The sequence below is a fragment of the Entelurus aequoreus genome, linkage group LG12 (genome assembly GCF_033978785.1).
Source record: "Entelurus aequoreus isolate RoL-2023_Sb linkage group LG12, RoL_Eaeq_v1.1, whole genome shotgun sequence".
NCBI classification, from domain to species: domain Eukaryota; kingdom Metazoa; phylum Chordata; class Actinopteri; order Syngnathiformes; family Syngnathidae; genus Entelurus; species Entelurus aequoreus.
This window is the reverse complement of record NC_084742.1, coordinates 11091614-11104898: the sequence shown is the minus strand read 5'-3', so window position 1 is coordinate 11104898 and position 13285 is coordinate 11091614. Positions and strand designations below refer to the sequence as shown.

The following is a 13285-nucleotide window of genomic DNA, read 5'->3' as shown; positions in this document are numbered from 1 at the left end:
TATTGTACAATACTAATCCATAGCTTATGAAAAACAAGATTTCTTTTATTTTCATTACAAGTGGGCCAAATCACTAATATTACAAAATAATCTCATGAAAATGACTCCTCTCATTTGAGTGTTATTATAAAAGATTGGTTTGAGAGAGGTGTGCTGCTGGTATTGCCACGTGTGATGTTGCTCACATGTGCTCCACTTAATGCTCAGGGAGTTTTTGTGTTGGCTCGGACACATGAACAATTAGAGGGAACATTGCCTGTGAGCGGGTCTTTTCTACAGCCGGAGAAATAGTAACTAAGAGAAATCGTCTAAAATGTAATACGTTGGAAAAACTGTTTTTTCTTAATAAAAATGTGTAAAAAAATAAATAAAAAAATCCCAGTCCACAAGCATCCTCATTCACAACACGTTCTCTTAGTTTTCCATGTTATGATACATTATCACATTATTTATTGACTATACCTAAAAAAAGATATTTTTATTTAAAAGAAGATATGAAATAATCCTAAATGAAATACAATGACTTGGTTTATATTATTGTATATACTAGGTCATAAAATCAGTGTCAGTTGAGTCGGTCCATAGGTTGCCTGTAGGGATTTTTAATGTCCAGCAGATGTCAGTATTTAGTGACACAATATCGACACAGTATCAATACAGTTTTGCAATGTGTCGAAACGCTTCATGACGCCTCATCAACCCATCACTATCAATTAGCAATCAACAAAACTCATTTAACCTGTTACAACACAACATAATCTCATCATCAAAATAATCACCTCAGTAGATGTTTGATGCATGGAGACCTGGGGCCGTACTTATCAAGCTTCTTAGAGTGCCATTTTACACTTAAGTCCTGAGAATTTGCGAAATTTAGTCCTACTCTCAAACTTAAGAATACAAGCTTTTTATCAACGTTCTTAAGTCTAAGAATCACTCCTACTCTCCACGATATTTAAGAGACCTTCAGAGGTGTTTTAAGTGGTTAGGAGTTGCCAGCAGGGGATGGCACTTAGGCGAGAGAGACGTGCGCGAACATTCAGGGAGCGGAACGATGTCCTGGATTTGTTTGATGACGAGCAGCTGATCAAACGGTATCGTTTAGACAGAGCGGGTATTATTTTTGTCACAGATTTAATACTTTTCGATTCCATGTTGATTTCTGCATGTGGCTGCAGTGGGCTAGTATATATAGAGCCACCCACACCAGTTTCAAATTAGTTGCCTAATTAATGAATTGGAAAGAAAATGTTATGACAGTAGCGTATGTGTGTGGCCGTGAGGTGAGTGACATCAGTGAGTGTGTGGGCGAGAGAAGAGAAGAGAGGGAGCGGTAGCGTGAGTGCCGGCGGGGACTAGTTTGTTTTGTATTATTTTGTAGTTTATTGTCAAAATATACACTCCCATTGTCCAATTAAATATGTCCAAGATATTTCTTTATTCTTAGACAACGGATTCCCTTCCGTGATTGGTCATTTCTATGGACACAGAAATGACGTCACCTAAAATTCCATTTACGGCACATAGTAATGTCGTAATTCAGCTCTGAGTGTGACACTTAAGATTCAGTCCTACACTTCGCTGAAAGTGTGAGTAAGACGCTTGATAACTAACTTTTAAGTGCAGCTTTCAGCGAAGAATTTATTTACTCTTAAGTCAACTCTTAGCAGACTTCTTAGGAGTAATTCTAAGAAGCTTGATAAGTACGGCCCCTGAGCTCCTGCTCAGGACAGAGGACCTCCTCTGGCAGTGACAGACAGCAGACTGTCAGAAAAATGGCATTTTCCAACATCAACAGCCAATAGCCCCGCCCACTAGCTGGGACCAATTTGACAGGGGGGATTTTTTACTTTTGTAAAATACGCCATAAATAACCATCACACATCTAAAAGTATTCACATAGTACTTTTGCATTTGTAGATCAGTCATTTTTTGTATACGGTGTATTCAGGCTTGGATAACATAACTTTTAAATGTCCAGTGTCCTTCTGTAACACCCAGCTTTTGAGAACCATGGTTAGGCCCAAATTAGGCCTAATCTAGTGATGGGTTGATGAGGCGTCATGAAGCGTTTCGACACATTGCAAAACTGTATTGATACTGTGTCGATATTGTGTCACTAAATACTGACATCTGCTGGACATTAAAAATCCCTAAGGCAACCTATGGACCGACTCAACTGACACTGATTTTATGACCTAGTATATACAATAATATAAACCAAGTCATTGTATTTCATTTAGGATTATTTCATATCTTCATTTAAATAAAAATATATTTTTATCTTTTTTAGATACAGTCAATAAATAATGTGAACATGTATCATAACATGGAAAACTAAGAGAACGTGTTGTGAATGAGGATGATTGTGGACTGGGAATTTTTATTTTATTATTTATTTTTTTTACACATTTTTATTAAAAAAAACAGTTTTTCCAACGTATTAAATTTTAGACGATTTCTTTTAGTTATTATTTCTCCGGCTGTAGAAAAGACCCGCTCACAGGCAATGTTCCCTCTAATTGTTCATGTGTCTGAGCCAACACAAAAACTCCCTGAGCATTAAGTGGAGCACATGTGAGCAACATCACACGTGGCAATACCAGCAGCACACCTGTCTCAAACCAATCTTTTATAATAACATTCAAATGAGAGGAGTCATTTTCATGAGATAATTTTCTAATATTAGTGATTTGGCCGACTTGTAATGAAAATAAAAGAAATCTTGTTTTTCATAAGCTATGGATTAGTATTGTACAACATGTCTGGGTGGAGGTCCTGCTTTGGAAATCATGTGTACCCCTTTCAGAGATCACATTTAGTTGCCCTTAAACATCCTCATGTTGCACAATGAAATGTAAGCATAGGATGAAGTGTGCATTCCTGTAACTTTCTCTTGTAACAGCATTCCATGATTAATATCAATAAATTAACATTAATAATAAATGACAGTAGAATAAGCACACGGATGACTGAGGAGTCATAGTGTAACTTTGTGTGGTGTTTGAGTTGTCCGACTTTTTGTGTCGCCATAAACGCACCAGTGGCTTAGTGGTATGCGTGTTGGTGACAGATGACAAGTTGGTTTTGGCCTGGTTTGTACAGCAGAAAATGACTAGTTTTTCGAGATATACGTTTTTTACTCATGTTTTTGGTGTGGTTATGGCCGAATATAAACAGTTTTGCTCAATAAAGTGATCGATATAATTCCTGTCCTCGAAGCATCTTGATAGACGTTACAATAATTGAACGGTGTTGACGAACACCGTTAGGGCCGCTTTTTGTCACTGTCACTCAGAGTTGCATTGCAAAATTACACAGAATAAATGTGTTTATTTTGTTTAGAATTCAGATGGGATTTGATTTGGTGCGCGGCATATATTTGCTGTGCGCAGAGGACGCTTGAGCAGTGCGCAATTGCGCAGGCGCGCACCTTAGAGGGAACGTTGCTCACAAGGCACAGAGGAGGCGTCAGTGCGACACAGTTCGCGTATCGGTCACGTGACCAAAACAGCTCATGATCGGTCACGTGACTTTCTAAAAGCGGTACGCGCACCGACACAGGGTTTCGCTCTATGAGCTCGACACATGCGCCGATGCACCGGACCCATCACTACCCCACCCTGACTCTTTTAGCCACCCGTTCAGAGCCACGGTGAGTGACAGGTTATAATTTGTTTGTTGAGCGCATGCTTTTCATTGACTAACAAGATTGAATGTTTGTAGTTTGTCCATGTTGAGCTTCCTTACAAATGGGCACGGTTTGAGAGGAAGTTTAAGGGCAAACGGTGACAGTGGGGCGGTCAAACTGTCACAGACATACCGCAGTCGTTAGGAGGCGGGTCACGATCAGAAAAGTAAAGGTCACAATATTTCCTCCAACCTCAGTGCAACTCTGAAGCTTTGAGGTCTGTAATGGTTAAATTTCAGCCTCTGTTCATGCACTCAGGTCTCGTCTCAGGAGTGCTGGAGGGTTGCGTCCACATTACGAATGATAATGGAATGTTTGTATGCCCGGCTCGGCTCCCGGCACGTCTTGCGCCAAGGTCGCAGGGCTCAATCAGTTGGACCATTCAACTGCTTTCGAGTCCATATCGGGTGGAGCAGAGAAAATAGGTATCGCAGTTAGCGATGGGTGACAAATGTGGTACTTTTTTTTAGGTACGGACCGAATTCCGCCAGTACTACTGTGTATCGATTCATGAAAAATCAAACGGTGCTATATTTCAGTACTTTTGTAACTCATGACGTCACGTCCGGTTGCAGACTTTGCACCGACTCTAGCACTTGGTAGGGAAACAAGCGCTTGGAGCAGACTTATGTTAATGTTGCAATTTCCCATCAAGCATGCCTGATCAAAAGTGCTCAAAAGTACAGTAAGGCTCCACTTTTCAAAGTTTGATAGCTCAATGCTAATTTACAGTGGGCATGTCACAGACATGCTACATGTGACCAAGGCAATAAACCGCCCTCTTCCATGTATTTCGCGTGAGTGACTTCTGTCTGCAGGTTATTCATTTACTTCTATTTCACTGTTAATGTGTTTACTAGTAGCATTATTAGCTATCATTACCATGGTGAATTTTAGATAACGATTTCAACACTTTCAAATTTGGTAATGACTAGGGATGTCCGATAATGGCTTTTTCGCCGATATCCGATATTTTCCAACTCTTAATTACCGATACCGATATCAACCGATACCGATGTATACAGTCGTGGAATTAACACATTATTATGCCTAATTTGGACAACCAGGTATGGTGAAGATAAGGTCCTTTTTTTTAAAAAATTAATAAAATAAAATAAGATAAATTAAAAACATTTTCTTGAATAAAAAATAAAGTAAAATAACATAAAAACAGTTACACAGAAACAAGTAATTAATGAAAATGAGTAAAATTAACTGTTAAAGGTTAGTACTATTAGTGAACCAGCAGCACGCACAATCAGGAGTGCTTACGGACTGTATCCCTTGCAGACTGTATTGATATATATTGATATATAATGTAGGAACCAGAATATTAATAACAGAAAGAAACAACCCTTTTGTGTGAATGAGTGTAAATGGGGGAGGGAGGTTTTTTGGGTTGGTGCACTAATTGTAAGTGTATCTTGTGTTTTTTATGTTGATTTAATAAAAAAATTAAAAAATAAAATAAAATAAACAATACCGATAATTAGAAAAACGATACCGATAATTTCCGATATTACATTTTAAAGCATTTACTGGCCGATGTTATCAGCAGGCCGATATTATCGAACATCTCTAGTAATGACTCAACAAACGACATGACTAGCATGTTCAACCTAATGTGGCAGCGTGGCTCATGTGGTAGAGCGGCTGTGCCTGTAACTTGAGGGTTCCGGGTTAGATTCCAGCTTCCGCCATCCTCTTCACTACCAGTGTGTCCTTGGGGGGGGGTGGGGACACTTTACCCAACTTGCTCCCAGTGCCACCCACACTGGTTTAAATGTGACCTAAATGTAGATAATGGGTTTCACATTGTAAAGTGCTTTGATTCTCTAGAGAACAAGCAATATATAAATATAATTCACTTCACTTCACTGATGGCAAAGACTACAGTTATCATTATCATTTTACTTTAAAAAAAACTTAGACTTAGACTTCCTTTTTATTGTTATTCAAATTTTAACTTTACAGTACTAATAAGAACGATGTTTCGTTGCATTAGCTCATGGTAGTGCAGGATAAAAAAGCAATAAGGTGCAGATATAAATAAATAGATTACTGTAAAGATAAATATATTGCACTTTTTCATATGCATCCACGTTTATGGATGTATGTTATATTGACTTTTTATCCCAGCGAGTTAATCCATTTTGGGGGGGATTGAGGGAATAGTTATGATGCGTTCAAGTCACCGTGGAGTTATTGAGTCTGTTTAGCTGACTGGAGAGCTAGCTTTCGCAGCTAGTAGGTCCATGATGATGACTTCTGTTTTGTTTGATGACCCGATTTACTGCCGTGCTACAGGCAACCTTTGGAAAACATTAAGGTTCACAATGTTATGTCAGACCCACTCGACATCCATTGCTTTCCGTCTCCCCTAGAGGGGGGGGGGGGGGGGGGGGGTTACCCACATATGCGGTCCTCTCCAAGGTTTCTCATAGTCATTCACCGACGTCCCACTGGGGTGAGTTTTTCCTTGCCCGTATGTGGGCTCTGTACCGAGGATGTCGTTGTGGCTTGTACAGCCCTTTGAGACACTTGTGATTTAGGGCTATATAAATAAACATTGATTGATTGATTGATTGATATATCTGCGGCTTAAGGTCCGGTACAGCCAATATACATACGAATAATTATTTCTTCTAAAATTTAGTGGGTGCGGCTTAAATACCGTTGTGCTCTATATAAAATACAAACACACCCTAGGTGCTGGGAAATGTTACCATATCTGTTCGAATATGAAAGTTACACATCTGATCACAGTTGATGAAAATATTTGTAAAATCTGTTAGAGGTGAGAATTTAGGCACCGGTCACAGTGTGCCAGCCTTTTCCCTTTTTGTCTGAACTTGACTGCCGAAAACCTTCTAGGAGATATTGTGTCCGATCTAGTTCCACCTAACATCCTCATCCCTTGCCATGATGTAAATGACCACATGTCTTCTACTTGATCAATGCTTCTTAACACAGCTTAGATAGAAAGCATTGATATCTTAAATGTGTGGCCCCTGAAGATTCGTTTATTGTGATAGCATATTCTGTTTGGTCCCCATGAACTATACCACCTGAATAAGAGTGAATTTAAGCAGGTCGTTGCTGTTGACGGATGTCAGAAAGTACGAGAAGAAAACAATTGGCTTCCTAATTGCTCTCTTGGGTTTACCATTAAGTTCAGTGGGTCATCAGATTCAGCCTGAGAAGCAGTCCTTGTTGATGCACTGATTGCAAATGTTCTAGTTGTATTTAAAAGCCTCCGTTACAGACTGATTCACCATTTGTCTAAAGAAAATCGACAAAAGCTTGTGTGTCTGTTAGTCGTGACAATGTTTTAGTCATAGTGATCTGTCAAAGTGTTGTTGCTTTTACAACTGAATGAGCAAACATTTCATTCTATTTCTTCACAGTGTTTCTTTGCAGACGGGGGAGGACAGAATGAATTTAAAAAATAGTGTTGACGGGGTGTCTGTAAATGGAATCCGCTCAGCTCGGTTACTCTCACGCAGCCCGTGATGGCCGAGATTGGATTTGCCGATTTTGGGTCCCAGACCCGATCCATGCTGACGGGGCGGGCGGTGCATGTCAGAGAAAGTTATCTGCAAAGCGACGGAAGGTTTTGTAGACAAGATGTGGCACAGCTTCTCCGTGGGCAGAAATGGAAATAAGCGCAAGTGTTGAGTAACTGCAGACTTGGGAGGCAAGAAGTTGAAACTTCGAGGAATTTTAGTGAAGCAATGACATTAATTTTTGACTGGCATGACAAATCAGATTACTAATGTCCAGAAAATGTATATTGTAAAGGCAGTATTCAATAATCCTGGTGACAAAAAGCTTTTCCTCGCCGTCATATCCATTTCAAAGTAATATATTTTAACTGTTGGCAGGGGGAAAAAACTATTTAAGAAGACTTGAGGCGATGCACAACAAATGACAGAAGGAAATGGAGCAGTCCTAATGAAAAACAAGCATTAGTCTCAACTGTAGGGGACGCCTTTGAACCTTTCAGGGCTTTTTGGCCTATTTCCACTTCGGTGCCCGACATCCATCTTTGCGCACTTTTATCTCACCATCATGGCTCCTCTGTATTATTCAGCATCAATTTCGGCCCAATTTCAAAGCCTGTCTCGATATGGTGCCTCTGATCCCAATCGGCAGTCTTGATGCCACAGGAATAATGGGTACAGAAATGTCTGCGAAGGTATCCAGCGTCACATGCACCATATGTGCTGCTGAGAACACCTCCAGGAGGCGGAGATAATGTGTGTTGAAAGATTGGGATATAAGCATCATCATCCAGCATCTTTCAGTCACTCCAGGAATTCCCGATGTTGAAATTGCGGCAATCTCCACAAATTCAAAAAATCCCTTCCAATTATTCACAAATAATCTCGCAGCTTTGCCTGCAACTTACCGGTGCATTTTGGCCCATCAGCGTAATATTTGCCAATCGAATTTGTCGCTAAGCGACACTCAAACTTCCATGTCAACTGCAGTTAAAACAAAGCAGGAACAACAGCGTGTAACAATATAGAAAAACTATTTATTGCTGAAATGGCAACATTTCTCTTTCTTCCGTGTAGCTCAGAGCTACTTCCAGTTCCTGTCTACAGCACTAAGCTTTCTGGGTAATGTAATATACTTTTTTTTAAAAATATTTCCTTGTTTATGAATTTTATTTAATCTTTATTTTTTTAGGGTAAAGGCAATTTAGAACATATGTTAATTTACAATTCTGACCTAGCAAAGAGGCAGCATTTACATGACAGAGATGTTGATGATAATCTCGTATTGTCTCGCATTTTCATCCATCCATCCATCCATCCATCTTCTTCCGCTTATCCGAGGTCGGGTCGCGGGGGCAGCAGCCTAAGCAGGAAAGCCCAGACTTCCCTCTCCCCAGCCACTTCGTCCAGCTCCTCCCGGGGGATCACGAGGTGTTCCCAGCCCAGCCGGGAGAGATAGTCTTCCCAACGTGTCCTGGGTCTTCCCCGTGGCCTCGTACCGGTCAGACGTGCCCGAAACCTCTCCCTAGGGAGGCGTTCGGGTGGCATCCTGACCAGATGCCCGAACCACCTCATCTGGCTCCTCTCGCATTTCCTAACAAAAATTTTAGATTGCTCTCAACAGTTCATAAATGCTGTTAACGTGAAAGCTTAAATGTGTTGGAACATAATTTAATGTTTTAGATGGGCAAACACTTCACAAGCGTAAAAGAAACATGGAAAATGTCTGCAACTTGTGGACAGCAGACTGCCGATAATAAGGAAGACCTTTGGTGGTGTTTCTTTCGGTAATTATAAACAAGCATTGCTATTGTTAGTTATGATTATTAAAACATTACATTAATTTGACACCAAACTCTGAGTTTGTGCCTTTAGTGCCATGCATTATCTACAGTGCATTCAGAAAGTATGCACAGAGCTTCACTTTTTCCACATGTTGTTGTTAAATTTTGCAAATAATAATTGAATATTTAAGAAAAAAACAAAACAAAAAACACATGTCAGTGTTTCCCATAAACTGCCAAGATACCTGTGGCGGTGGGGGCGTGGCTATGGGCGTGGTCATCTGACATCATCGAGTAATTTGCATAATTTACTACAATGATTTGATTTTCTCTAAAAAGGCTCAAAAAATGTATACTTACTAATTAATAACAGTTTTGTTTTAAACGTCCATCCATCCATCCATCCATCCATTTTACAATATAATTACAACACTTTATGTACATATTTATATACAGATTTGAACAATAAGTTATTCACTGGCGACTTGTCCAGGGTGTACCCCGCCTTCCGCCCGATTGTAGCTGAGATAGGCTCCAGCGCCCCCCGCGAACCCGAAGGGAATAAGCGGTAGAAAATGGATGGATGGATGAAATATATTTATTAATTGTGGTTCTTACAAAAAATATATCTTATAAAATATAAAAGCTAAAATGTCTCAAAGCTCTGCCCCTTTAATTAGTGCATACTAAATAATTTAACTTTAGCCTACTACTACAACCATATTATTTACCAGCAACATAAAGTGAAACAGAGGCAGAGGTGTCCTGCCACAGTCAGTAACAAATAAACAGAAAACAGTAGTGGTGGTAGATAGACACAGAGCTTCATCAAACATCTGATCCACTGAACAAAGAGCTCCAAAAATCTTGAACTTTAGACTGCCATCAGTTTTACTCCCTACACTTAACCATGTGTTTCCTACTGCCTGCAGACTTTGCACCCTTTGTTATATACACATGTTGTGTTTCTAATATAAATACATTTAATAAAGTCAAATACAAATAAGGCAACAAGAGAAGTATCCTACACTTGTCTTTTGTAAAGTAAATCTGAACAGCCTATATGGGCATCTACATCAACTATATGATTTGCCTGAGAAGCTGGAGAGGACAAAAAATAAAAATAAAATTTTTTTTTGTTTTATTTTATTTTATTTTATTATTATTATTATTATTATTTTTTTTTTTAATTTGTGGCGGACGTAATTCTTTCGTGGCGGGCCGCCACAAATAAATGAATGTGTGGGAAACACTGCATGTACATACTGTAAGTATTCACAACCTTTGCTCAATACTTTATTGATGCACCTTTAATGTAATGTTTGTCTGATCTTGAATGGGATTGTGCTGAAAATTTTAATTTCCCCTTGGGGATTAATAAGTATTTCTGATTCTGATTAGTAGCAATTACAGCCTCAAGTCTTTTTTAATACGATGCCACAACCGTGGCACACCTACACTATATTGCCAAAAGTATTTGGCCACTCATCCAAATGATGAGAATCAGGTGTCCTAATCACTTGGCCCGGCCACAGGTGCATAAAATCGAAGAGTGGAAGAGTTTGGGAATAACAGCAACAACGTAAACTGACAGAGGGGTCAGCGGATGCTGACGTGCATAGTGCAAAAAGGTTGCCTTTCCTCTGCACAGTCAGTTGCTACAGAGCTCCAAGCTTCATGTGACCTTCCAATTAGCCCACGTACAGTACGCAGAGAGCTTCATGGAATGGGTTTCCAGGGCCGAGCAGCTGTATCTAAGCCATACATCACCAAGTCCAATCCAAAGCGTGGGATGCAGTGGTGTAAAGCACGTCGCCACTGGACTCTAGAGAAGTGGAGACGCGTTCTCTGGAGTGATGAATCACGCTTTTCCATCTGGCAATCTGATGGACGAGTCTGGGTTTGGAGATTGCCAGGAGAACGGTACATTTCGGACTGCATTGTGCGGAGTGTAACACTTGGTGGAGGAGGAATTATGGTGTGGGTTTGTTTTTCAGGAGTTGGGCTTGGCCCCTTAGTACAAGTGAAAGTAACTTTAAATGCTCCAGGATACCAAAACATTTTGGACAATTCCATGCTCCCAACCTTGTGGGAACAGTTTGGAGCGGGCCCCTTCCTCTTCCAACTTGACTGTGCACCAGTGCACAAAGCAAGGTCCATAAAGACATGGATGATAGAGTCTGGTGTGGATGAATTTGACTGGCCTGAAAAGAGTTCTGACCTGAACCCGATAGAATACCTATGGGATTAATTAGAACGGAGACGGAGAGCCAGGCCTTCTCGACCAACAGTGTGTGACCTCACCAATGCGCTCTTGGAAGAATGGTCGAAAATTCCTTGTGGACAGCCTTCCCAGAAGAGTTGAAGCTGTAATAGCTGCAAAAGGTGGACCGACATCATATTGAACCCTATGGGTTAGGAATGGGATGGCACTTCAAGTTCATATGTAAGTCAAGGCAGGTGGCCAAATACTTTTGGCAATATAGTGTATCTTTGGCCAGTTTCACCCATTCCTTTTGGCCCGTTCCTCTTTGCAGCACCTCTCAAGGAAGCATTTGTTTTCATCCAGGATGTTTCTGTATATTGCTCCATTTATCTTAGTCTAGTCAGGGAGGTGACCAAGAACCCGATGGTCACCCTGTCAGAGCTGCAGCATTCCTCTGTGGAGAGAGTAGAACCATCTCTGCAGCCATCCACCAGTCAGGCATGTATGGTAGAGTGGCCAGACGGAAGCTATTCCTTAGTGAAAAGTTTGCCAAAACGCACCTGAAAGACTCTCAGACCATGACAAACAAAATGCTGTGGTCTGATGAGACAAAGATTGAACTCTTCGACGTGAATGCCAGGCATCATGTCTGAAGGAAACCAGGCACCGCTCATCACTAGGTCAATACCATCCCCTACAGTGAAGCATGGTGGTGGCAGCCTCATGCTGTGGGTATGGTTTTCAGCGGCAGGAACTCAGAGACTAGTCCGGCGAGAGGGAAAGATAAATGCAACAATGTTCAGAAACTTGAAGGATGAAAACCAACTAGGGCTGCAACAACTAATCGATTAAATCGATTAAAATCAATTATTAAAATAGTTGCCGATTAATTTAGTCATCGATTTGTTGGATCTATGCTATGCGCATGCGCAGAGATTTTTTTTCTTTTCTTTTTTAATTAAAAAAAATTATTTTATTTTTTAAAATAAATAAATAAACCTTTATTTATAAACTGCAGCATTTACAAACAGCTGAGAAACAATAATCAAAATAAGTATAGTGCCAGTATGCTGTTTTTTTTTCAATAAAATACTGGATAGGATAGAAATGTAGTTTGTCTATTTTACCCGATTATTAATCGATTAATCGAAGTAATAATCGACAGATTAATCGATTATCAAATTAATCGTTAGTTGCAGCCCTAAAACCAACGCTTCCCATCCAATTTGAGGGAGCTTGAGAAAAGAGGAATGGGCGAAAACTGTCCAAAGATAGGTGTGCCAAGCTTGTGGCATCATATTCAAAAAGACTTGAGGCTGCAACTGCTGCCAAAGGTGCATCAACAAAGTATTGAGCAAAGGTTGTGAAGACTTGCGTATGTACATGTGATTTTAAATGTTTTAATTTTTGATACATTTTCATTATGGGGTAAAAATGTATGTATTCTATTTTGGAAAAGGGTTCTAACACAACAAAATGTGGAAAAAGTAAATACTTTACGGATGCACTGTACTTTTAGGTCTGTGTGGTATAAAACAAGTAAGCCATCAACACAGATGTTTTAGTTTTTGTTGAAATCCTCTGCTTTTTGAGAATAAGGTAACAAATTCATCAAATCACAACAATTCAATGTTACTGGGGGAAAAGCCTTAAAGGCCTACTGAAATGAATTGTTTTTATTTAAACGGGGATAGCAGATCTATTCTATGTGTCATACTTGATCATTTCGCGATATTGCCATATTTTTGCTGAAAGGATTTAGTATAGAACAACGACGATAAAGATTGCAACTTTTGGTATCTGATAAAAAAAAGGCTTGCACCTACCGGAAGTAGCGTGACGTAGTCAGTTGAACATATACGCAAAGTTCCCTATTGTTTACAATGATGGCCGCATGAAGTGAGAGAGATTCGGACCGAGAAAGCGACAATTTCCCCATTAATTTGAGCGAGGATGAAAGATTTGTGGATGAGTAAAGTGCAAGTGAAGGACTAGTGGGGAGTTGAAGCTATTCAGATAGGGAAGATGCTGTGAGAGCCGGGGGTGACCTGATATTCAGCTGGGAATGACTACAACAGTAAATAAACACAAGACATATATA

The 13285-nt window shown here is 40.0% G+C and overlaps 1 protein-coding gene across 5 annotated transcripts in view; it reads left to right on the top strand.

Moving 5' to 3' along the window:
* The window catches only part of syt1a (synaptotagmin Ia), a 222534-nt gene that overhangs the window by 126702 nt on the left and 82547 nt on the right, over positions 1–13285 (top strand). The gene's annotated exons all lie outside the window — the stretch shown is intronic.